Genomic DNA, 25,735 nt, shown 5'->3' with positions numbered 1-25,735 from the left:
ACTAATTCACCACTAACACTATATGGGTTCCAGAGTAGCGTGCTACTTGCAAAAAGGCACTTCAACACCCCATCAGGGGTAGCAAGCGCTATATAAATGCAAACCTTTTCCCTTCTCTATCCCTCCACTATCCTTCACAATCTAAATAACTGACTAACATATCCACTTTCATATTTTCACTATACTAATTCACCACTAATCCTTTATAGGTTCCGGAGTAGCGTGCCACTCACCGAAAAAGCGCTTTGATGCCTCGTCAGGGGTAGGAAGCGCTATATAAATGCAATTACAATACAATACAAATACAATGATCAGTGATGATCCTAAACAGCCTGGATATTACCCCCTTGTACATGTCCCATGTTTGCAGCTATGTCAGGATGGAGGATTCCTCTATCTCTATGGTAGAGGGGCCTAGTATCTTACAAAGGCAATGGATGTGCCATTGACAGTTCCAAGATTGGTGAAGCTGCAGCTTAAAATCAGTTTGTACCTCTACAAAACTTTTAAGCTATGTCTCAGGCAGCAGTTGTTTGACTATCGGTATACCATACATGAAAAAATCATCCCATATTGGCTCTGACTATCTATTTATATGGCACTGTTGCTTCACATGGGTGCATGTTTATGAAGTCTACTGTTCGACCCTAGACCGGCAAGCACTCTTTACAAGGAAAATATTGTTGCTGAAAGCATGGGGTTAGATGTGATCCCTTGCCACTTGTCATGAGTTTATAACATCTTTATGCCCCTCTACCTTCCAAGTAGAGAGCTTTCGAGCGTGACCGACATAGAGGTGTCTAAAGTGTGATGTATTAGGTATCTGATTTGTGGCAGCTGAAAGGTCAAACAGTAGAATTCTACATGTGGTAATCGCCCACCCCCTATTTCTATTGCTTCATTTAAATGGGTGTCCCCCTAAAGCTGCAACAGTGGTGTGTCTAACACGCAGGAGAGACTCACACATCCCTCAGTTAATTTAATATAGCCTGAGAAGTGTGTGAAACCTTATATTATTCCCCTGGGGGCTGTCAAAGGACCTTTTGGGTTGGCAAAGCTTACAAGAACGGCATCCTCATACTATAGGGAATCATGTTCATCCTTGTCTGTCATTATCCCCTGGATGGATTCAGTTTGACAGATAGCTATGGCTAGGGTTCCAGTGCTAGTATGAAGCCAGTCCTAGCCTGTGCTAGTATGAATAGCACTGGGGAGAGCGACACCCCTGCCTAGTTCCTTGCCTGATTGTAAATTCTGGGGATATATTTCCATTGGAAAGGCTGTTGCCGCTGGGTCAGTGTAATTCCACCACAGGCCCATGTTTGCCAGCAGTCGAAGCAGGAGAAGTGATTCTACCTTATCATAGACCTTCTCTGCGTCTAATGAGACCATCGCATTTTTGTCAGCATCCTCTCTTGTTTGCCAGAGTATTTGAGCTAGGATCAGTGAGAAACAAAGCCCACCTGATGTCTATGAAGAAAGGACTGTATCACTAGTCTCAATCTATGTGCTAGCACTTTAGCCAAAATGTTAGTATCTACATGAGCAGTGATTTCACTCTAAGCTAGAGCAGTTTAGGAGGTCCATACCAAGTTACAGGAGGAGGGATATTCTGTCTGTGTTGTATTCTTTATGAGCGGAAGATCCTTCCTGAGCTTCTTTAAACCCTTGCATGCTGGTGACGAACCCCACCTGTCACGCTCCGCGGTGCTCGTGTGCGGATGATGGCTGGGGTTCGTCACGGCCCGCCCTGTTTGTTTGTTTACCGCACAGCGGCGGAAACGGGCCAGCATCGAAGGGGTTAAATATCTTACATAGCAAAAGTGACTTGGTAATCCAGATTTTGCGATTGCTCTCCCCCACCCGATTTTTCTATCTTTAGGCAGGATAGACAGAAGTAAAGAGGAGGAGGAGTAGCCATAGTTTTTAAAAGCTCCCTTAAATGTCATATCTTCAATCTCAGGCCCCTTAAAGGCGCCGAAGGGATTGGGTTTTCTATTTTGTTAAACGCGTCCTCCTCATTCTCGGGAGGCCTTGTCTACCACCCCCAGGTGCTGCTACTATGTTTTTAGACTCCCTGGGGATTCCCTCGGGCAGTTACTGCTTCACTATCCACACTTCACACTCTTGGGAGACTTTAACCTCCAATTGAAATCTAAAACCAACCCTCAAGCTCTTAATTTTTACCAGACCCTCGAGATTTTCGGCCTGCACCAAAACATTTTGCAGCCGACCCATGGTGCTGGACACACACTTGATGGAGTGTGTTCCAACTTCCCCTTACTAGCGACTCAAGCTCCCATTCCGCAAATTTGGACAGACCATTGTCTTATCCCTTTTAATATCTGTGTGCGCCAGGCCTTGAAAATAGCAAAAACCAGCCAGCAATCTCCCACCCACCCAAACTGGAGGGCGGTGGGCGACAGTCTCAAATCTATACCCATTCATCAGTCTCAGGTCCCTAGCATGTCTGGAGAAGTGGCTTATGACTCAAAACTCTTTCATACTTGGATGTATCAAGTCATCAAAGAACGGGCCCCACTCAAACGCCCCCTGTAAACGAGAAAAGAGGAAAGATAAATGCTCCATGGCTCTCGCAAGTCCTGGCAGAACAACACCTACTGTGTAGGAAAAGTGAACGCAAATGGAGGAAAATATATGAATACTGCTAAAACCCTTTATGTACAACAAAGGAAATAATACCTCTCCAGTATTAAAATTGTGAAAAAGGACTACTACATGAAGGCCATTAAAGAAGCCCAGAATAAACAAAAAAACGTTTTTTCCATAGTTAAAGCTTTCACACACCCTAAAGCTCTTCAACCCGAAATTCTGCCGTCCCTGGGTTTTTGTAATCAAATTGCTGATTACTTTGAGGAGAAAATCGAATTACTACAGAGGAATTTCCTGGATCCCTCCTTACCTCCTACGCCAGGTGGCCCTGATCCGCTGGGGACTAAGGCCTGTACTTTTAGTTCCTTTAAACCCGTCTCTCTGCTTCAGACCCGGGAAGTCATTCTAGCCTGCAAATCTGGGGCCCCGTCTGATTCCTGCCCCCCACGGATACTTCATCAAACGATCGACATAATCAACCCCATTATAATGGAATTGTTAACGCCTCACTTAGCTTAGGTACGGTCCCTCCAGATTGGAAAAAGGCAATAGTTCAACCACTCATGAAAAAACCCAATAAATCCACTACCGATTTATCCAATCTACGACCTATATCCCTCCTCCCAGTGCTGGGTAAGATAACGGAGCAGATGGTATATCAAGAGCTAAAAATTATGTTGAAACATACAATCTCCTTCATCCCCAGCAATCAGGTTTCCGTGCAAGGCATTCAACGGAAACAGCCCTTATTGAACTCACAGATTCCATAAAATTTTTACAGGATGAAGGTAAAAGCGCCGTACTGATTTTGTTAGATTTAACGGCGGCGTTTGATACCATCTCCCACAAAATATTGATTAACAGACTGAGAGATATAGGTATCACTGATGTGGCTTTGACTTGGATAATCTCTTTTCTGTCAGATAGATCCTAAACCACCGCCCTTGGTCCCTTTCTTTCCATGGAATAAAAGGTAACACCTGGAGTTCCTCAAGGCTCTATTTTGAGCCCGTTATTATCTAACGTTTATATGATCCCCTTATCACCTTAATTGAGTCATACGGTATTCTTGTTACATCATATGCCGATGACACTCAATTGATTGTACCCCTAGATAAGAATTCCACAGAGGCCGAACAGAATCTAAAGAACTGCCTGACGGATGTTTGCTTTGGATGGAAAACAACCATTTAAAATGCAATGCTAACAAGACTGAGATTATGCCATTGTGGAAAAATGCCCACTTCTGCCCAGGCAAATGGTGGCCAGAGGACTACCCTGCTCCGCCCCACTCAGTCGAATCAGGTAGAAACCTGGGAGTCTTATTTGACTCCGCACTCTCCTTTGACCAGCATGTGAGAATTGTGGCAGGAAGTTGCTTTAGTATGATCAAATATTTGAAGAAATTCTTCGATTTCCTCCCCACGGACTCAAGAAAGGCGGTGGTAGTGGCCCTTATACTCTCCCGCTTAGATTATTGTAACGGCCTAATGGCAACATGTACAACACGCCGCTGCCAGACTGGTATTGAAATTACCGAGGAAATCGTCTGCATCGGCTGCACTCAAGCGGCTGCATTGGTTACCTCTGCACAAGAGGATTTTATTTAAAATCCTGGTGATTGCCTTTCGAGCCCTTAACAACACAGGCCCGAGGTACCTCTCTAAGCGGTATACCCGCTATAACCCCTCTAGAAAGTTGAGGTCATCGGGTGGTAATCTGATGAATATCCCCAGTTTCCACAACAAAACCAAAGGGGGTAAGACCTTGACTGTCTTGGCCTCCAAGGCTTGGAATGCCATGCCCATTGATCTCAGACTCTTGGACCAAGAGTTCGTTTTTAGGAAACAATTAAAGACTTGGATTTTTAATTTACCGATGCCCTGGTAATGGCTGCCATTTAATCCAATTTTCCCAATTGTACTGTACACTTTTTCAGCGCCAGGATGCTCCTTTCGGAGCGACAGTTGCGCTCTACGAATACCAATTACAATTACAATTACAATTACTTGTTCAGCTTATACAATTCCAGGAATAGTCATCTACTCCTGATGTCTTGTTATAAGGGAAGTCCTCTATGACTTTGCTGATCTCCTCTACAGTGGAATCTGTGTCTAGGCCTTCCTATTGGTTGGCTGACAGGGTAATTGCTGGAAGTGTGGCTCAAAAGTTATCAGTTTCTGCTATGATGTTTCAGCATTCTGGAGCACAGAGGTCTTTATAGAAGGTTTCGAAATGTGAAGATCTAGCTGGATCTGTATTGTGTTGTGGTCTGAAACACAGTGGGGAAGTACAGCTCTGGCAGTAACTCTCCTGAAGAGTGGTCTTAATGTTAATAAATAATTGATGTGAGTATGCGTGTCATGCACACAAGAGGTTTATGTGTAATCCCTGATCAGGAGTGCATTAGCCTTCAATGTCATGAAATGAAAAGCCGAGTATGAAGTAATCTGGCTACTGTTTATCTGTATGATGTCATGGAAATAGATGGTCAGATTTCTCAAGATAAGGACCTTGTACTAAATTCCATCCACTCCTTCAAATAGTATAGATTTAGGTTTATGCTATAGTATTTTAGAAGCAAAAGTTTTATTGTGCGGCAGAGTTCATACACAGCCCAGCTGCCTACATCGACTCGCCGGCAGGGCGTAAACAGGCGATAGTTAAACACAGCATCCGGACCTACAGCCCGGGGGGCGGTCCTGCGCAGCATAGTCCGTGAGCAGTCCTCACTGGCGTAGCAAAGTCCGCAATTTTCAAGAAAAGGAACATAAGTAGAAACAAAGAAAGAAGAACAAGAGACCCACCTCCCATCCCACCTACCTCCCTTAACAAACCCCCCCACGACCCCCAATCCCCCCACCCCACTCCGCACCTACCGTCAGCCAACCCTCGTCTCTCACACACAGCGTTCCACACAACCAGATCCCAACCAGAAGCAAGCAGTTCAGGTCTCTGGGACGGCACCTTTTGGATCCAAAGGAATAAGTTGTAGGACCTGCAAGTACTTCGGGCATGTAATTTCTCTGAACTCCTTAGAAAGAAGACTCAGGAACGGAGCCCATAATGTAGCATACTCAGATCCCCTAACATCCACATTCAGTGTAAGCCGTTCCATCACCAGAACATGCCACAGGCGCAGCAACCAATCTGGGACGTCCGGGGAAACCCAACGCGCCAGCAGGACCTGTCGCGCAGTCAACAAACCCAATGCTATTTGTCGCCCTAGCGGAGTGCGAAGAGGGTAGCAAGCCGGGTGTGGGAGGCCTAGTAGGGTGTGCTCGGGCAGTCTGGGTAGTGTGATCCGGAACGCCGTGTCAAGCTCATCAAGAACCGTTGTCCAATATCGTTCCAGTTTAGGGCAGTGCCATAACAAGTGCAGAAGGGTGCCCTGCATGCCGCATCCCCTCCAGCAAAGACCAGACTCAGCCTTATCCCAAGATGCAACGCGAGACGGGGTGAAGTACCAGTAAGTCGCGAGCTTATATGCTGATTCCGAACCCGCTGTGTCGACTGTCGTGTGGTGTGCACGGTAAAATACCTGTTCCCACTCCCTCTGGGAGAGCGGCCGCCCCAGTTCAACCTCCCAACGCACCTGTGCTTTTGTGCGGGGCCGGTGCGCGTCTCGTAAGATCATGGCATAAATTTCAGAGATGAGACGCCGATCATTCTTTTTACGCATGAGCCACAGTTCAAATGCCGTGAGGGGGCGCGATATCAGAGTGCTATAGTATTTTAGCGATCTTACTAGTTGTTTTCAATGAGTGAGTACATTTATTTATTGTATAAACATTTGTAACATTTTTAAACAATAATGTCATCTATTTATTCATTCATTCATCAAATGTCTTTTATGTACTGGGTCAAAGACTGATCTGCTCAAGATTGTTTTCTGTTGTGTGATTTTTCTTGAAACAAAATTACCAAGGGGACACAACAAGTCTTATGGATCTTAAGAGGCTTCTCACTTTTGATCAGTATTGCTACTCCTCATTTTCATCCTGCATCAATGTTACTTCATGAATATGGTCAATTACGTCCACTAAAAGAAGTACTCACACAATACACATTTCTTTACTATCCAATCAGCGTAAAACATCATGGCAACCCAAAAGTGTTCCAAATAATTAAATATTCAGAGGTCAATGGGAAAATTATCTGAATAAAGGTCATAAATAAACACTAAAGACAGCGCCTGAGTGGGTTTCCATACTCTACAAAACATTTATTATATAAAGATTTATTTTTTTAACAATTCAGAAGTAATTAACTTACATGAATCATTTTAATTAAGAGTGGCTTCTTAAATCTGATGATGCCAGTCACAGCAGTTACCACCCAAATCGAAATTATAAGATCTGCAGGAAAACCATGGATCTCTTAATTGTCACCAGGAGACTTTAGCTGCTAAAAGCAATTAAAATCTCCAGATTAAAGTCTGTCTCAAAAGGAGAAATTACCAGCAAGGGTAGTTTCACCATTAGTGCTCTGGGGCTGCACCCCTCTGAAATTCCTACACATTTACTCAAAAATATTAAAAAGACTTATTTATTTAGAGATATGATTGTACCTCTAAACAAATAGATGTATTTAAGTCTGGGCTGTTTGTCCCAGGATGCCTGCCCCCCTCACTCTGAAGCAGGAAACGGAAACCAGGCAGTAAATCAATTTTCTGCACTGTGACGCACAATACAGGCCTCACCTTTCTAAAGCCCTACATTGTCATTGTGGTCTATGCAGGCCAGTGACTCTATCAACATCACAGGTTCTGGCATCGGAGTCTACATCCCTGTGTGATGCCCGATGTCCGGCATTCACAGGTGTAGATTTCACCCTTTTGCATTAGTCACATGTAGGAGTTGATGCAAGCATGTATGATTTGGTGCCTTGTCCGTGGTAATGGTGAGTGTTATAATGCTAATCTTGTGTTATATATATTGTGCTGACCTCCCCCACTTTGACACGTCAGATCCTGGCTGCATATCACTGGCCCAGTTAAAAGTGGAGCTATTCTACTTGTTACGCCACAAAATTGATCCAAAAGATGAGCAGGGTTCTTGTTTCCTTGCCAAGATGATCCAAATATCTGAGTCAAACGCAAAGAGAGAAATATGTGCTTACAGTAAAGACAGTGTCTGCTGTATGGTGTTAAAACTGACCCTGTCTTCATGTCGTTAATATTAATGCGAAAAACATGGATTGAATTACAGCAAATGAATGTTAAATATGTAAAGGTAATGCATGTCAGCAATTTAGTTCTCTTATTTCACGTGTTACTTAATCTTGCATTCCCCAAGATAGTTAGCTATTTCATCATGTTGTGTTTCTGTAGTTTTATTCGTGTATCTTACTGCTCTTGCATAGTGCAGAATTGGAGGCGTGCCAGGTGTTTATGAGGGGTTTTGTTTGAAGGTGCTGGCGCTAAGGCTAATGGCACAAAGTGCCTGTCAGTGGGTTGGTGTCTCTGCAGATCACACAGAACATTGGTCATGTATTCCAGTTGCGATTATAATTCCATGTAAATGTGCGTGAAGGGGGGACACAGATGTCAAAATATTTACAAGGCAAAAGCAAATAAAATGCTTAAATGTGAGTTAGTGCAGTGTATGCTGTTCAGTGATGAAAGGAGGGTGATGTGAGGAAGTGTATTTGGGGTAGAGTGAAAAGAGGGTGCTGATTAGGAAAGAGAGGAGGTTGAAAATGTGCAGATGAATGAGATGTGCAGAAAAAAGGGCATCCATAGCTAACATAAAGCACACATAAATGAAGGCCAATACTTCTTCCATAGGCCTCAATATTATTTAATTCACAGTCTCACAATTTCAGAATTGAAACATTTCCAATTGTAATTATTCATAACAAATCATTGTTGTTACTCATTTATCTTAAACAGCTAACAAACATTGACAACGTCAAGTGTACTGACAGGTTTTAGGTGTATGTGAGTTGTTGTGTTATATATCTGGATGCAATAACAGCTCAGAGAGAAACCAGAATACCGGTCAATTGACACACTATGGGAATTCCAGAAATGAATTTTACATGTTCCTTTAGGAGAGCCCCCCCTTTTTTCATCTCACTTAAAGACCTGTCTGCACATATTTCCATATGACTGATTGCAGCCAGCAGCTGTGGGTGCTTACTGAAGCCTAGTTAGATAATGTCAGCCGTGGTCAGTAGTAGGAGTACCTGCCGGGCGGTGATGTGGGGAGGGGGAGGGGCAGGATGGGAGGTAGTAATCTATGGATTTCTGAGGTTTACAGGTAAGTAAACATATAAGTAAATAAAACGAATTTCGTTGTGTGCACTGCATATCCAAATACAATGCAGTGCGCGCAACAAAATTCGTTTTGTTTATTTATATGTTTACTTACCTGTAAATCTCCGTAATCCAAAGATTACTATCCCCCACCCTGCCCCTGCCCGTGCCCCTCCCCACGTCACCACCCGGCAGGTACTCCTACTACCAACTGCGGCTGGATAATGTTTTTCCAAAGTTGATGCCTCATGCAGTGCAGGACACAAGGCCAGCACAAATTTTAAAGGGCTTGAAGTTGTTCGTGCTGCACATTAAAGTAACTTTTAAGCACAGCAAAGCAGTTAGATATGGGGCAGTTTTCGATGTGTTTAATATTTCAAGACTATCTGTTCCCCTGCTGTATAAACCTTGCGTTTTCCCTCATTTCATTTGCTTTCAAATGTCCTCTGTCAAACTTAAAAAAAATATTCTCAGGTGGAGGACCCACCCTGGATCCCATGTTTGTCCCTTGCGCTTGCTCTCTTTGCTCGCTACATAAACATCATGCCCAACCTTTATGCCTGACCACTTTCAAATGTCACCAGCCACCACCGATTATCAGACCCAGAACTACTAGCTCCTAGCTAATTCTTAATTTCTTAGAGAATCCTCTGGATCCAACTTATAATGGGTCAGATTTGTTACTGGTCTCACTAATATCGGGAACTCTGAATGTAGGAAAGCAATTCAGTCCATTTTTATAATGAGGTGACAATGTAATAGTGTTCAGGAAAACTTGATGAATGTGAGAAAGACTGCATATGTCAGTCGTAATGGGATAGGTTATTTTAAACACAATGAAACACCACAAAGTAGTCAGTGGTACAGGGAGTGCATCGGAAAGATGTGACTTTCTTAGCTTGGTGTCACAAGGTACTTAAAGTGAACATGTATGGTTCTTTAAAGATAATTATCTTTATTTATCCGTGACTTACTCTTACATTTCAGGGAGTAAGTCAAACCTTCTCATGGAGAGGAAGCTTTCTAAGTCAGTCAGTAAGTATGGAGCAGTCAATATTTAGCTTTTCTTAAGGAATTCTTTCCTTTAGCTAACCAAAGACAGCAGGACATGCTCACTAGAATTTTGGTGTGGTGTGCCCTAATAGAAGCTTGGTGAGTGATAGTAGTAGGCCTTGTTGTGGTTACAGTTAGGCCCTTAAATGAGAGGATCTGCCTTTTCATCTATTTAAACTGACTTTTTAAAACTGAACTTTTAGAATTCTGGGGGTGTTAGTCTGTTGAGGGGTGGGAAATGAGCAACATGGGGTCTATCATTATTTGAGGAGGTGAACCATCCATTCAGTTCTCTGAATGGTTGATTTGCTGTTGCCATTACAGGCTTCTTGTCTATTGGCCTCAACATATCTCTGGAGGATAGTAGTTGACAGTACCGCCCTCTGGTGGAGTCTTAAGCATCATATTCAAGATGGGAGGAGGGACCAGTGGCAAGCATATCGGGAGAGCCAACAACATGAGGGAGTCAAGAGTTTTAACTAGTATAAATAGAAGACTAGATATCCTTTAGTCTTCAGGGAGTAAAAGAGACCCCCTCTTTACAATAATTCATTCCATATTATTGCTGCTAGAAGTCCCACTTCTGCCACATATAATCATATATTTATCAGTAATATGTGGTTATTTGGATATGTTCTCAGCCTTCTTTCGAGAATGTTTGTTACAGAATAAACAAACATTGGCAAAGCCAACAGTCTGGCCTTGGATAGCTTGTAGTATTTTTTATTCTTATTGTTTAGCAAACATACGCCACAGGCTTTAAAAGTGTATACTTAACTAAAACAAAATGCTATTAGGTAAAGGTGACATGCTTTTATTTGTGAAAAAGAAAAGTAAACAATGGCCAGTAAGAACAATCAGCCTGGTGTTGGATACCATCAACTAGATCCCAGGTACTATTTGTTCGTGGGGTGAGTGGCCCCTTGCTATGGGCTACTGCTCCCCTCCTCCCCAATGAACATAATCCTTTCTTTCCCCATCCCCAGGGGCAGACTGGAGGTTGGGCCGGGGGTGAGGGGGCAGAGAACCCACTAGGCAACAGGGATTGCTTTTTTGTGCATGAATAAGTGGGGGCGGCCCACCAGAAATCAGACCTAGCCTCTACCTCTCCGAATCATCTGTAACACTCTATATGCTCCTCCCAGGGGCAGATAGGTGCTGGTTCCCTCCGATCTACACCAAAAGCCCCACTTTTCAGCCATAAACGTCTTTCTGCCCTACCTTAGGGGTAGATTAGCGGTTATTACCTCCAATCTGCCCACACAGGGGAGGGGGCAGAAAGCCCCGTAGACTTCAGGAATTGTTGTTCTTTAGAAAAATGGGTTGGGCATCCAGCCCATGCATCAGGCCTTCACCCAGTTTCCCAAATCACCTGTGACTGGCTTTCTGTCTCCCCCTTGGTAGTAGATATGAGTTCTTTACACCCATTCTGTCCCGGGGGGAGCATAAAAGCCTGCTAGACCCCAGAACGTTTTTATCTGTGCCATATACAAAAGGGTTTGGGGAATGTTTATGCACAATCTGCCCCAGCGGGTCAGAAAAACTGTTTTGTCCATTCTGGACTATGGACAAGGTGCCATCGCACTCTCTTGTTTTTGTTTTGGTTATATTTATTCCCAAATTTCAAATGCCCTCTCTGTCCCGTGGCTGGATTTTGGATTAATACCTTCAATCCAACCCCCGGGGGCAGAAACATTGTTGCACCTGTTCTGGGGTAGCATGGCATGAAGCCTGGGTGAGTCAACCTCCCACCTCCCATTTCCCTATTTTTGGAAATATAGTAGACTTTCTGTTCCCCGGGGGGGCAGATTTTTGGAAAATACCCTCAATCCAACCCCCAGGGGCAGAAAAACTGATGCACCGTTTGTAGGATGGGAGCAAAGCATAATGTCTGGTTGAGTTGTCCCACCCCTTTTTTATGCGGGGTTATATTTTTCTCTGGTGGCTAGTGGCCTTTCGTTGCCTTGGGGCAGAATTTTGGTAAACTCCTTCAATCCAGCCACAGGGGGCAGGGGGAGGGGCAGGATGGGAGGTAGTAATCTATGGATTTCTGAGGTTTACAGGTAAGTACACATATAAGTAAATAAAACGAATTTCGTTGTGTGCACTGCATATCCAAATACAATGCAGTGCGCGCAACGAAATTCGTTTTGTTTATTTATATGTTTACTTACCTGTAAATCTCCGTAATCCAAAGATTACTATCCCTCATCCTGCCCCTGCCCGTGCCCCTCCCCACGTCACCGCCCGGCAGGTACTCCTACTACCAACTGCGGCTGGATAATGTTTTTCCAAAGTTGATGCCTCATGCAGTGCAGGACACAAGGCCAGCACAAATTTTAAAGGGCTTGACGTTGTTCGTGCTGCACATTAAAGTAACTTTTAAGCACAGCAAAGCAGTTAGATATGGGGCAGTTTTCGATGTGTTTAATATTTCAAGACTATCTGTTCCCCTGCTGTATAAACCTTGCGTTTTCCCTCATTTCATTTGCTTTCAAATGTCCTCTGTCAAACTTAAAAAAAATATTCTCAGGTGGAGGACCCACCCTGGATCCCATGTTTGTCCCGTGCGCTTGCTCTCTTTGCTCGCTACATAAACATCATGCCCAACCTTTATGCCTGACCACTTTCAAATGTCACCAGCCGCCACCGATTATCAGACCCAGAACTACTAGCTCCTAGCTAATTCTTAATTTCTTAGAGAATCCTCTGGATCCAACTTGTAATGGGTCAGATTTGTTACTGGTCTCACTAATATCGGGAACTCTGAATGTAGGTAAGCAATTCAGTCCATTTTTATAATGAGGTGACAATGTAATAGTGTTCAGTAATAGTGTTCAGGAAAACTTGATGAATGTGAGAAAGACTGCATATGTCAGTCGTAATGGGATAGGTTATTTTAAACACAATCTGCCCCAGCGGGTCAGAAAAACTGTTTTGTCCATTCTGGACTATGGACAAGGTGCCATCGCACTCTCTTGTTTTTGTTTTCGTTATATTTATTCCCAAATTTCAAATGCCCTCTCTGTCCCGTGGCCGGATTTTGGATTAATACCTTCAATCCAACCCCCGGGGGCAGAAACATTGTTGCACCTGTTCTGGGGGTAGCATGGCATGAAGCCTGGGTGAGTCAACCTCCCACCTCCCATTTCCCTATTTTTGGAAATATAGTGAACTTTCTGTTCCCCGGGGGGGAAGATTTTTGGAAAATACCCTCAATCCAACCCCCAGGGGCAGAAAAACTGATGCACCGTTTGTAGGATGGGAGCAAAGCATAATGTCTGGTTGAGTCTGGTTGAGTTGTCCCACCCCTTTTTTATGCGGGGTTATATTTTTCTCTGGTGGCTAGTGGCCTTTCGTTGCCTTGGGGCAGAATTTTGGTAAACTTCTTCAATCCAGCCACAGGGGGCAGAAAGACTGATGCACCTGCTCTGGGGCAAGTACATGGCCTGATGCCTAAGTGAGACAGCCTCATCCCCTTTCTCTTATTTTTGGGACTATTTTTCCCCTGGTGTCTGATGGCCTGTCTGCTCCCTATTGCCAGATATTGGGTAAACATCCTCAATCCACCCCCAGGGGGCAGAAATATTGATGAACCTGTTCTAGGATGGGAGCATAGCACAATTTCTGGTAGAATCACGCCCATCTCTTTAATTTATTTTTGGGGAAAGTTTTCCTCTGATGGCCTTTCTGTCCCCTGGAAGCAGATTTTGGGTAATCACCCTCAATTTATCCCAAGGGGACACAACGATTGGTGTACCTGATCTAGGGCCAGAGTACATAACTATGCCAAGGTGAACCACTCTCACCCCCTTTTTCTTATCTTTGGAAATATATTTCCCTGGTAACTAGCGGCCTTTTTGTCCACCTGGTCTCAATCCACCCCTAGGGAGCAGAACATTTGATGAACCTATTCTGGAGTGGGCGCACGTTGTGATGCCTGGGTGAGCACACCCTGTCTTTCGGGCCAAAGAAAACTGTGGGGGGCAGCTCACCCAGGTATCATGTCGTGCTCCCACGTAGGAACATGCACATCAGTCTTTCTGTGCCCCCGGAAGTGGATTGAGGATTTTAAGAAAGGGCCCGTTTTGCAGGTTTTTCCCCAAACTTTTTGCTTCTTCCTCCTTTATTTTTCCTGACCTGTGGTTGTTGGCAATAGGACGCTGGGCGCTTTACCACTGCTGATCATTGCTAAGGTGCATATGTTCTCTGTATGAGTTGTTATTGTGATTGGTTATCCATGATTGGCATATTTGTTTTCCCAGTAGATCCCTAGTAAAGTGCACTGAGTGTGCCAGGGCTGGTGATTCAAATCCTACTAGTGGGCCTGCAGCACTGGTTGTGCCACCCACATGAGTATCCCTAAAATGGTGTCTCAGGCCTGCCATCGCAGTACCTGTGTGCAGTTGCTAAATGCCATGCGGACCTGACCAGTGTTATTGATGGTTAGTGAGTGGAGGGCAACCCTGGTTCTCTAATTCCCTCTCCGCTCCTGTGTGGAATAGATGCAGTGTCCCCACTGGCCAGGCCTCATCCTTCCCTTTCTGTGCACATTGGACAACCCTATGGAAGGCCCAAGGTACACCCCTGACTTTTAGAAAATGTCTGTTTTCTTGTCTGACATTTCTGTGTGCCTTTGCCTGTTTGTGAATAGACTGTCTGGTTTGTGAGTGATAGGGGCTGGGGTGGCTCCGGGAGGCTGGTTGAGTCAGCACTAGGCTGAATAGCTTCATCTGCATCTTGAGTAGTGAGAGGGGATAGCACTTGGGCTTGAATAGGGATTTTCCTGCCTTCGACAATGCTGGCTCCACCTCCTACTGGGAGGCTGACGACTCTGCCCCTCTCTCTCAAAGGAAAGAAGGACTGGTTTGGACTACAATTTGCACGCATGCTCACTTGCGGAGCGCATCATTGACAGTGCGAGAGAATTCCCGTTGCCACGAAGATCGTCGCAGCGCCTGTTGCTGCTGCAAGAACCAACACATCGTTTGCTTGCGGAGTGCATCGCCCCAGTGCGGGAAGATTCCTGTTGCTGCGAATATCGTCGCAGAGCCTGTCATCGCTGTAAGATCGTCGCATCATGCCTGTATGAGACACTTCTACCAGAGAATATACACCCCGGAATCCACACAAGGTAATGCATCCCTCCCCATACAGATTGGATTCGTCGCAACACGCCCGCTGCGTGCGGCGGGGTTGTCGCACCGCCTGCCTAGGGTCTCAAGAGTGACGCATTAGCTTGTTTTTCGGCACTTCAGTTGCCGCTAGGAACTTTTGTCACAGCTACAGGTACTTTGGGCTAAAAGGGATGCAACTGTGGATTATTTTGATGCAAACCCAGGAAATCTTTTAAAATCATATTCTTGAACTGTGTATGTTGGATTTGTTCGTTTTGGTCTTGTGTAGTTTAGATAAAGATACTTTATTTTTCTAAACTGGTGTGGAGTCCATTTGTGGTGTTTTCACTGTGTTACTGTAAGTGTTGGTACTTATACTTCACACATTGCCTTTTATAAGCCTGTCTGCTCGTGCCAACCTACCAAGGGTTGAGACGGTTATCCAAAGAGTGTACCCCCCTTACCCTGACTAGAAGCTAGGGTCCCTAGTTGGACATTGGTACCTACCTCTGCCAACTAGATACCCCTAGATCTAACAAGGATGTTTACCCAAAGTCCATTTCCTGGGGGATATACTAGAGACAATGGGGAAAATAGGCCCAAAAATAGAATATAAAAAGTGGTGGGGGTAGCTCACCCAGGCATTGCTCTGTGCTTTTACACCAGAAAACATGTATTAGTCTTTGTCCCTCAACCCCCCCCCCATCCCCCAAGAGTGGATTGAAGGTGTTTACCCAAATTCGGCACAGAAAGACCACTAGACACTAGGGATTTCAACATGCACAAAGCAAATTATAGGCTAGGGTGAACTTCTCTGGCATCAAGACAATACTAGACTAAAGCATCCTCAGCGATGTACAACCCCCTGGTTGTCTAGCTTTCAGAAATCTCTGGCTTTAATAGGTTTACCTGGGTGGCTGATGACCCCTGACCCGAAATCCCCCATTGCCACATCAGGTCAGTTTTTGTGACAGGAAATAAATCTGATATTTTCCGTGATGAGTTTTGGGGCCTTTCCTATCATGGGCACTAGGCCTACCACCACACAAATGAGTTACCGTTTATATCTGGAGACTTGGGAAAACCCTGAATAGTTGAACATGTGTTATTACCAATTGTATTTCTCTGCGTATGTGCCTTCCAAATGTAAATCAGTGTGTGAAAAAGAAGACATTTTGAGAAGTACCCTCTGAATAACATCCTAGTATGGTGTACAAATGCACAAAGCACTTCTCATAAACTCAGTATCTGGTGTCCATCTTAGAAACACATGGATTTCATTGATACCCATTTTTCACTCTCTTTATTTTACCATATGAATTGCTCTTTTTCCGGTACATATTGAAAAAACATTTTAAGGTGCAGCTTATTTGTTGGCTCCGGGTACTTACATTTTTGGAAAACCTACAAATCCTGCAAATCCCTGCAGCCAGGAGGGTTATCAGGTGTAATGGTATATTGCTTTTGTAAATCGGCCATCGTGACAAGAAGTTACAAATGAAAACACAAATGAAAACATTGTCACAAATGGACTTCTTTTTCCTACTCATTTTCAATATTTGTTTTTGTTGTAATTGTTAGTTTATTTGGGAAAACCTTGAGGGATCTATGCACATGAACCCTTGAGAATTCGGAATGTTGTCTGCTTTTTAGAATTCTATTGCTTTCTAGAATCACTCTCATCGGTTTACACCCCAAACTGAAAATAGGTTTATAGCCCAAAAATTAGGCGAAATGGGCTATCTCTTTGAGAAATGTCAAAACTGTGGTAAAAAATGTTTTTTGATTGAGCTGTACATGTTCTTCAAAGCTGGGAAGATGGTGAATTAGCACAGCAGCCCTTTTGTTAATTGCCATTTCTGGGGGGAAATTAGACCGTTTTAGGTGGATCACTTTTACTTTATTTTGGCTATTTTCACACTTTCTTCTAGGGGAATCCACAAACCCTAAATACCTTTGAAATACCCAAGATTTTGGAAAAAGGACACAGTTTTGGCATAGATACCTAATGTTGAAATTAGGTTAAGGAGTCCTAACCGCAAACTACACCACAGAGCAAAAAGGGCTTAGCATTCTTGGAGGGAAAAGGAATCAGCAGCATAATGGTTAACAGCGTTATAGGAAAATATATTATATATATAATTTTAGTAAAATCAAAAGTTCTTGCTGATGCAAACCTTAAAAAATATGATATTTAAGCGGAGATCGGCCTGCCCACCCTGACACAGAAGTTGGCTTCTTCTTTTTTTGGAGGTGCCCATGTGCTGTGCTCATGCGCACAATTAGATTGTCATCACTCACTATTAAGACAGCCAATGGTTGAAGTGGTCTGACTATTAACAATTTGGTCTCTAGTTGGCAGAGGTATGCACACTGTCCAAGTAGGGATCACAATCGTGATCAAGGTAAGTCACAACACAGCCAAATTATCCTGTGCTCGCCCTCTGGTAGCTTGGCACAGAGCAGGCAGAGCTTAGAAGGCAATGTGTAAAGTATTTGTGTAGTAATGCGTACAGTAACACAATGACAATACCACAAAAAGACTCCACAATGGTTTGTAAATATAAACTGTGATTTCATAAATAAAACAAGACCAAAATAACAAAAATCCAATTCATAGATTTGAGATATTGAATTTCGAAGAACTAAATGCAGTAAAGCACATAGAAGAAAATAGCACTAAAAAGGTCACTTTAGGTCGCATTGGACAGGGGCAAAGACGAAGTTCAGGCCAACCATGATGGAGCGCCTGCAAGCTACAGGACCCACACAGGTCCCTTTGAGCAAGGTATCTTTCCTGGTCGCAAGCAGCGAGATACATCGATCTTCTCCACTTAGAGAAGGCGATGCGTCAATTCTGAAGACGAGTGCCGGAGTTAAGAAATGTTGAGTGATGCTCCCGATTCTGCCAAGCAGTTGAGGGGATACGTCGATCTCACTAAGCTGCAGCAGAGGTGATACACTGTCCGATGTGCTGATCTTTGGAGGCAAGCACTGGTTAAGGGACGCAACCAGGTCAATGCACCGGTTCTGCTACACACAGACAGGAGATTAATGGAAATCCGTGTTGCAAGTACATGGGCCGCTTTCAGTGAGTTAGGCACAGGAGCAGGGGTAGAGACTCTCAAGCAACAGGAGTCAAGCCAACAAACCGTTGGACATCACTTGAAGCAACGGAGTCGACAGAGTCAGACAGAGTCAGAGAGCACCAGGCAGCAGGGTAACAAACAGAAAAGCAGGCCTTTCATAACAGCAGTACAGTTGAGCCAGACAGAGGTTCTGGTATATTGCAGAAATGTCTGATTTTAGGGGGTCAGAGACCCAGTACTTAAAGCCAAATGTACCTGTGAAGTGGGAGAGACTTCAAAGAATTGCTTTGAAGTGCCACAGTATCCATTTCAACCCATTCCTGTCTGCCAGGCTATCTTTATGGGATAATCAGTCTTTTGTGTGGGGTCAGGCCGCTACGCTTTAAAGTGAAATTGTGGACCCATTCCTCCCTTCCTGCCCAGGAAGGGCCATCAAAATGCAGATGTATGTAGATGGGTACTCACCCACTCCTAGCCTTGTGTTTGTGGCTGTCTGGAGGGAATGCCCAATTTATAGCTGTCACCCAGTCCAGATGTTTATTGGAGACAGGCTGAAAGGCTCAGAGAGCAGTAACAGAGACATGTCCACTTCCTAAAAGTGGCATTTCTAAAATAGTAATGTTAAATCCGACTTAACCAGTAAAAAGGATTTATAATTACCATTACAAAGATATGAAACATGCTGCAGCTACTCTTTTCTAATCAGGAATTAAAGCTTAAAGGTATTTTAAAGAATTCCCGATGTTAGCCTATGTGAGGAGTGGGCCTCACAGTATTAAAACAACTAAGTTAGCTGTTGTCACTTCCAAGGCATGAAAAACATAGAAGTACATATCCTACTAATTAGTTACATAGTACCCTGCCCTATGGGCTACCTGGGGCCTTCCTTAGGGGTGACTTATGTGCAATAAAAGGGGAGTTTAAGGCTCGGCAAGTCAAGGTGGCAGTACACTCCACACACAGGCCCTGCAACTGCAGGCCTGAGACATGGTTAAGGGCTACTTATGTGGGTGGCACAACCAATGTGCAAGCCCTCTAGTAGCATTTAGTTTACAGGCCCATGGCACATGTAGTTCCCTTTACTTGGGGCTTAGAAATAAATTAAATATGCCAATTGGATATGAACCAATGTTACAAAGTTTAAGGGGATAGAGTACAAGCACTTGAGCACTGGTTAGCAGTAGTAAAGTGAGTCCTAAATCCAGAACATTTGGGTCAGAAAAAGAGGAGGAGGAAGGCAACATGTTTGGGGTGACCCTTAAGTGCTTCCATGCTGTATTATATTGCACTACACAGAACAAAATATGTGAAAGACAGTTGAACAGACCAAAGGATGAAGTAAGCAAATCAAAAGGTCCTTGTATTTTCATTATGGACATTTTGGAAAACATTAGGTTGGAAAGACAGCTTAAGATGTCTCAAGGCGACACTTAAAACGATATGACCATTTACCCACAAGTTATATGTCATATTATAATTCCCTTAGAACTATGTACAAGAAAGTATCTTGCTGATGCACACAAGTCTTCTTTCAGTTCATTCAGGTCCATTTGAAACGATAAAGCCCATTACATCCTTTCTTCCCATCTCGATGCTGTGTTTGGTGAAACTGTTTTAATTTTGTAAGAAATTACATTATCTATCTATATTTGGCTTCACTTAATAGTTATTTGGCTATGGGTCAACGATCTTGTGAGCGCTCACACCCCCTTTCAATTCATTTTCATAAGCTCGGAGTGCATTGAGCCGCACGCACAAGTTTAAAACGTGGTCTGAATGTGTAAGTTAAGTGCAGACTTTTCTGCAAAAACCAAAGAAGCAACTGTAAGTCAGCGGAAACGCTGAAATATCTTTGTAAAAAACGAATAAATTAAACAACCAGGCCAAAAGGATTGATGTCAAAACACACGTTTTCAAATTCCGACCAAAATGACTTTTCTTGCCCAAACTGTCTCAACCACTTAATAAATTATTATAGTTCAAATGAGATTAGAAAAATCACGTTTCCAGAGAAAACGAACATTTCTGATTTCATTGAAACGGTTTCAGCAAGCGGCAGAAGCAGAAATCACTACAGTGGCAAACTGCTAACGCCCGGAAGGCTCCAAACATTCCCTGCCAAAGAACTGCCTGCAACCTGAACAGATTTATTCTAGTCATCAATAAGAATATGAGAGCTGTAGTTAGCATGCCAACTGCCTACTCATGTGTGCTAGTGCTGCCTCTGGGATTTACACATTCTCTATAAAGAAAGAGACCTGATACTGGAAATTCTGTTCATGTGAAAACGATTACAATATACGCCTTGCAGAAAGCTCTAGTTCTGAGCCTAGTATCTTGAAAACAATCTCTGTTTTAAAATACAGACAAACGCGAGATCGCTTAATGTGAACACTGGTGCATGAACAAGGTTCTGGTTGAAACCCTTTTGTTCGAAATAGAGTAAAAGGTTCCATACGCCTTGCAAAATATTATCTTGTTGATGTAATACTCCCTATCAATTCATGAAAAAGCAGTCGTCCTTCCTATTTGGTATCCGCTAATGGGAGTATTAATGCTTATTGTCTATTTCAGCTTATGGAGGCACCCATTCGGCTTTATATTCACAAGTAACTACATGATCTCTAAAAACAAATAATTCAATCAAAAGTTTTAAAGGGAATCAAAAGCAAGTTTTTACAAGGAAACACTTGATAGAAAGTCCAACGTTAACCATACAGACACCGGATAATATACATCAAATCTATGTGCAACCAACAAACAGCAGTATAATAGTAGGAATATTATAAAACTACATTCCCCATCAATCCACTAAAACATATGATCTTCAACGTGCAATATTTGATGTACTTCCTTTGTTTTGTGTGTGAATAAAAGTACAGAATTTCGAATAGTACCTCTCAGAAAACCGCTGGTTAGTACTCACCACATGACTAAGTAAAAATTATAAATATTTGAAGCTTAGATACACTCCCAACTTAAGGTGAATGTCATAGGTCAATCTAATTGAGCAAAGCATCTAAGAGTGGCGAAGAACCTTAGTTGCCACCTTAAGAGTCTGCCATTCCTATGGCACTGGCTTTTCTACTAACAGTACCTCTGATGGCGCGAGTGTCAAATTAGCTGCGTCTTCATTTGCTCTTTTAATGCATCAAGCTAAGGGTCGCTGTAAAACTGACTGCAAGGGGTAGCAACATTAGGGTAGAGATCTACACCTAGAGCTTTAACACCCAACTTCCTCTCCAATTACTAATGCAGAGTAGCAGTCAGGTAGGTTAAGGGGTACTTGAGACCAAACTTCATCTGAAAACGACCCTTTCGTTTGAGAGGCCAACATGGATCATCCCTGAGGCCAACAGATCAAAGGACATCTGTTATGCCTGCAATGCTATCAGAACTGCCAGATCAACTAAATAAATCTTCACAAATAAACTGTTGCCATCAACTTAAAGTTGAAAACTCATGCAGTCCATTTTCAAGAACACCGTGCATTCAGGGGTCTGGATATCTCATTACTATTGCATAAAATGCAAATGAACAAATGGTATTCAATTTAGAACCCTTCAAGTAAACAAAGTCCAGTTGAGGTGGTTAAATTGTAAAACTTTAAGGGTTCTATATGAAAGGCATTCCAGAAACAAAATGAAAGTTACAATCTGAAATACTATTAAAAGGAAGTCAAAAGGGACCCAGATGAATTCCCTGTTACTTTGTTGGGTTGTTCCTACTAATCTGTATGATCTACACATTTGTTGGACAACATAAACACCTTTGGGTGAGGTGCCTAGACTGATTCTGGGCTCCCCTACAGGATATGTTGGCCTAGAGACCAGCTAGCTCACAGTGCTACCATAGACCCCACCCCTTAAACTTACCAGGGAGCGAATAGTTTCTGGCAACCACTGAACATGACAATGCTGACCCCTCAGGGATTGTGGAACAGATCAGAATCTTTCGCTCAGTCACTAGAGCTTACTTGTGTTGAGAGAAATATACAAGGAATACACACTTGGACATTTTCAATAAATTGATTGAACCAACATTATTTTTATATAGAATGCATGTGCTGCAATGATCAGTAGACAGAAGCAGATGAAAGTGATTGCAAGTGCCAAAAGACTAAACAGTAGATACAGTTCTACAATGGTGCTAAAACAGTGTACATACGCAGGCATATAAACAAGGCAGTAATCAGCTGCACTCCTACTATGCAAATCCAACTTGGCGTGTACCTAGAGTGTGTGTAGGTGTGAAGCCAAGAATCCCTTCAAGGGACACTCCAACCCTATTACCTGGTTGGAGGGAATGTAGGAACCTGTCTTGGTCATGAACTGGACACCTCTAATGAGATGTCAGACCACTGTATGGTGAAGTCTCAACATTCAGGGACCCCCAGTGACAGGTGAAGTGCCACCTCTGTTGGGATGCTCATTATTTATAATGGAAAGCATCCTTGAAATGTGCGCATAGATTAGCAATATTATTGATGTGTAGCTAGCCCTGTCACCCCGTGGATGAAGATAGAACAACATTTGTACATAGTGAGTCAAGAGGCATTGTACATGGTGTTCGAAGAATCGTGATAATGTTATGCAAAGCTAGATGGTAAAACAAAGTAGTTTCAGATAAACTAATCAAACAGTGTCGCACATGCAAATATGTGCAAAAGGTCACAGCAGAAATGTTATTGTACAACATTTGGACAATGTAAGAAAAATGTGTAGTTCCATTACTTGGGCCTAACCCGGACCCATGACAACATACCTATGCTACTTTGAGTTTGGCCACCTGAAACAGAATTCTGGGAATCATTCCCAAGTGGGGAAACACGTATATATTAGCCTATGACCTCAACCTGGGAATAATCCAGAAGTAAAAGAAACCTGTAGATAAATATTGATTCCAATCTTAGAGGAATGCATTTTTGGCTTTTTTCACAGTGCCTTGTTTTCATCTGATAAATTTTGACAACTGAGCAATCGCTAAAGCCCCACCAGAAATCATTAAATGTAAATTTTATCAAAATCTGAAAACCACAGATCCAGCGCAAGAAACCATCTCTTGAAATAAAGAAATCACATATCTACTGACGTCTTGGTTCATCCTAAGCATGGTTTGTTCATAAGTCATGCTGTAAAAGGCTGAGTATGAAAACGCCTCTTAAGTATTGCCTGAGCCGAGCTTTACAGCAGGCAACTTCACTCATTGGGGGCCTTTACAAGTATTATTAACAAAAGAGGAGACCTCTTTCTTACCTTTTTTGACCACTTCAAGTAATCAAGTGGGAGCGTTAGAAAGGCAGGCTGAGCTATACTTAAGAAGCTGCAAAGGCAAGGGCCCAACAGTTGTCAGTATTTATTAGACCTATTAATGACAAAATAAATCACTGTTACTAGTAAAATGAACTAATCAATGCCCACCGATTAGCTAAAACTATCAAATATATACTCATTCACATACCTAACAAATTAAAAAGTAATACATTTGCTCTTGATCATTACTGAAATGGAACCGTCAAATGTATTATTTTCCACAGATCAATTTTCACATCATGCTGGCTTTCTTTTACAAGCCTCTCTACATTTCAGGCCATGATTTACCAGGTGTAAAAAAACACATTTCAACAAAGTTTATTCCGTGCAACATAGTAAAAAACAAATGAAGAATAGGATACCTTGAAAACTATTTCACGATAAATCCTGTATTTATTGTCATTCCCTAACATGTTGACATTCATGTAAAATCCTGGCAAATTAATATTCAATTTGAACCGGCAAAGTTTACAGTTCTTCTACGCAAAATAAAATATTATGCCCTGCCTGTTCAGAACATACTGTTTACCTTTGGAGTATGTTTACCATTACTTTTGAGTCTTTTCCGTTAAAACTATCGGCTCAAGGGTTTTTAGTATATCGAGTTGTTTTTTTGCACCCACCATAAACTGCTCCTACCTCGCACCCTTACCCCATGCTCTACAATTTTAATGATTTGAAAGCATAACTGGTTGACGTTGTGTCTCGCAATTTTATAGCAAGACCGAAGGCTCATACTATGCTTTCTAATCTTGCATTTATTTAAATAGCAGCCAAGATAAGCACTAGGACTACAGTTCACAGAGGGTCAAGCAAAACAACTGGCCAATGCGAATGTAATAAAACATAACAAGTTAACCAATCAGGTAGAAGCCACATGTATAATGTCACCACTGACAGCAAACATTCCTCTTTTCTTGCTGCTCGCAGTCAGAAAAGTACCTTCTCTTTGTTGCTCAGCTGTTTATGCATTACTATATATTGATAAGTTAAATTTGGTCATATATTGTTATTGCTTTTATATGCCTGGTATTGTGCCAATGCTTTTCTGCTAAACTTTCCCCTTCGCTCTTAAGCTTTCAGCTGTTTCCGGACCTCTCGCGCGGTGCTTTTTCAGCCTACCGCGTAGCGAGGAATCTGGTTTTCTCTACCATATTGTCACGTCTCTTTACTGCGACGCTTCCCTTCGTATTGCCTATTCCTGCCTCTTTCGTTCGTGCGCGCGTTTAACTTCGTGTTAACCCATTGCACAAGGGTTTTTCAGGCTTTCCATTGCTTCGAGGGTGTCTCTGTGAAGACGCCGTTCAGGGACTGAAGCCTCTTCCCTCCTGTTGTGGGTGTGTCCAGTGCTGGCTATACACTTTCGCTCAGCCTCCGGCTCCTCCCTGCTCCCTTTAGTTAACCCTTTCTCTGCTTGGTTTTTCTTCAGCTCTGTTATAATGAAACTTGAGAGTTCTTCAGAGTCTGAACTACATAATTGTTGGAACTGGCCCTTCTTGCAGGTCATCCTCAAACTTTTTGCTTCTTCCTCCCTTATTTTTCCTGACCCGTGGCTGTTGGCAAGAGGACTCTGCGCACTTTACCACTGCTGATCAGTGTTAAAGTGCATATGCTCTCTGTGTAAATTGTTATGATGATTGGATATACAAGATTGGCATATTTGAATCACAATGAAGTCCCTAGTAAAGTGCATTGGGTGTGCCAGGGCTGGTGATGACAAATGCTACTAGTGGGCCTGCAACAATGATTGTGCCACCCACATGAGTAGCCCTAAATTGGTGTCTCAGGCCTGCCACAGCAGTGCCTGTGTGCAGTCTTGAACTGCCATGTCCTCCTGGTCAGTGTCCCCACTGACCAGGCCTAACCCTTCCCTTTTTGTGCACATTGGTCACCCCTATGGAAGGCCCAAGGTACCCCCCTGGGCAGGGTGCAGTGTATGTGAAAGGTAGAGCATGTACTGGTGCAGGTGACATGCTCTGGTAGTGAATGACAGCCATTTTCGTTTTTCACTATTGTAAGGCTATCTTGCTCCATAGATTAACATGGGGGATGCTGGCTACAGTAGCTACCAGCATTTCTTCTCATAGGAACAAGATAGGACATAAGAGTCTAGTATCCCTGAACTCAGAATTTAATAACACATCTTTTAGGAAAGGTTGTTTTTAAATCCTGTGTTTGAGAACAGCACTTTTAGAAAGTTGCTGTTCTCTTTTCTGACCTTTCTGTGTGCCTTGGCCTGTTTGTGTATTGACTGTCAGGTTTGAGAGTGACAGGGACTGGGGATTGCCCAGG

Source organism: Lissotriton helveticus, chromosome 2_2, assembly GCF_964261635.1.
Source record: "Lissotriton helveticus chromosome 2_2, aLisHel1.1, whole genome shotgun sequence".
Classification (NCBI taxonomy): domain Eukaryota; kingdom Metazoa; phylum Chordata; class Amphibia; order Caudata; family Salamandridae; genus Lissotriton; species Lissotriton helveticus.
Note: the sequence above shows the minus strand (reverse complement) of the source record.